Source organism: Sinocyclocheilus anshuiensis, unplaced genomic scaffold (assembly GCF_001515605.1).
Source record: "Sinocyclocheilus anshuiensis isolate Anshui unplaced genomic scaffold, SAMN03320099.WGS_v1.1 scaffold102, whole genome shotgun sequence".
Classification (NCBI taxonomy): Eukaryota; Metazoa; Chordata; class Actinopteri; order Cypriniformes; family Cyprinidae; genus Sinocyclocheilus; species Sinocyclocheilus anshuiensis.
In genome coordinates, this window is record NW_015542330.1 from 390,326 (window position 1) to 392,225 (window position 1,900).

At 35.4% G+C, this 1,900-nt stretch overlaps 1 pseudogene; it reads right to left on the minus strand.

Annotated features, from left to right (window-relative positions):
• Positions 1 to 1,900, minus strand: part of LOC107690983 (uncharacterized) — a 15,765-nt pseudogene that overhangs the window by 12,396 nt on the left and 1,469 nt on the right.

The following is a 1,900-nucleotide window of genomic DNA, read 5'->3' on the forward strand; positions in this document are numbered from 1 at the left end:
GAGAGAGAGAGAGAGAGAGCTATCACATTCATTAATTATGTTTTAAAGTATTTTTCCTCTCTCTATATATATAGTATATTGTCTTTTAATAGCACAAAAAAGAACTTTTTTTTATTTATTTTTTTTTATAATTTATAATATTTTAACCAACCTTTTTAAACAGCTATTGGTTATCAATTTGGTTGTATTTAAAAGAACAGATTTTGTGTTCCACAGAAGAAATCATGAAATGACATGGGCGTGAGTAGATTCATTTTTGAGTGAAGCAACCCTTGCTTATGGAGCTTTATTGTAAGAACATGAACCCTTTCACTGATTCACCTGCTTCTTTTGTCTCCTTTCTGCCCGCGCCTCTTGAGCCACTCGCTGCCTCTGCTGCTCGTGGAAATTACTCTTATCCAGCTTGATCCGTGTTTCCAGCGGTGGATGCTCTTTTGCCGTGGGAGCATTCACAGAAGGAGGTGCCAAGACCAATGAAGGACCTAAAAGCAGAAAATTCTTCTGTATTGCATAACACTTCAGATTCCAGTATTACCATTCTGCTAATGATCTGCAGCACACATGACCTGTGAGTCACATGCTAGTTTATTTGTACAGTAAATCACATTTTCCTTCCCAGAAGAATGAACACTCTTGTGAAAGAAGTCTGTTTCTGTCATGCAAATGAGTAAATGAACAAACTGTGCTGTTTGTACCTGTTGCTTCAGACTGTGAGCTGTTGTTAGCGCAGAGAGCATCTTTGGGAGGGTTGAACGCAGAAAACGCCATCTCTAAAGGACCTGAAGGCTGCTTGACTAGTTTATGCCATGGACTCCCACCCTGCAAAAGCCTTCAGAGCAAATGTGAGAATAACGAGAGGGCCGGTGCTTAATAATCAAACACAATGCTGTCTAATAACACTTTTAATATTCCCTAAAGCCATTGAATATAACCAGACAGGTCTATGACTAGCCTGCGCTTTTACATAACTGGTCACACTTTTTTTCTCTTGGAAAAAAGTCAAGGATAATTTATAAAGCTTATTTTATTATTTTCATCCATAAAAACTAGGGCTGCACGATAAATCGCATGCGATATTTAATGCGCATCTTGTCAGAAAGCCGGTTCTGTACGCATTAAATATCGCATGCGATTAATCGTGCAGCCCTAATAAAAACATTTACCATTCAGCCGCTTCTGGTACAGAGAAGAATCCGGCCTGTATCGCCGCCTGTATCTGATCCTCACTGAAGCCCATCTCAGTGAGGGTGCTGATGAACCCCCCTATGGTCTAGAAAACACCACAATCTGAGCTACAACGCAAAGGTATTCTGTGGCATACCAAAACATTTAGTACCACGTGTACTACTCAAAAGTTTTGACACACTTACATTTGTTTCTCATCATCTTAAAAACCTCTTAAGGCTCGTTGTTTAAATGCTTAAAATTTGCTTTGTAGACAAACACAAATTGAGTCCAAAGAAAGGAGACTTTGCTTGAATGAGATCATTTGATTTCACATTTTTGGTGATGATATTTCCATACTTCCATTAGTGTAATTTCAGATTTTTTTAACTAAAAATACATTTAAATGGATGAATTTAATAATAATAATAATAATAATAACAACAACAACTCTCTCTCTCTCTCTATATATATATATATATATATAATTCTCTATATACATACTATACATATAGTTATTATTTTTATATCATTAATGAAATTTATTATTATACATATTTTGTATTAATTTATATATGTATATATTAGGGGTGTAACGGTACACGTATTCGTACCGAACCGTTTCGGTACGGGTCTTTCGGTTCATTATGTAAACAAAAACTTTTCATTTGATTGTGATTAATCGCGATTAATCATTTGACAGCACTAATATATATATATATATATATATATTAAT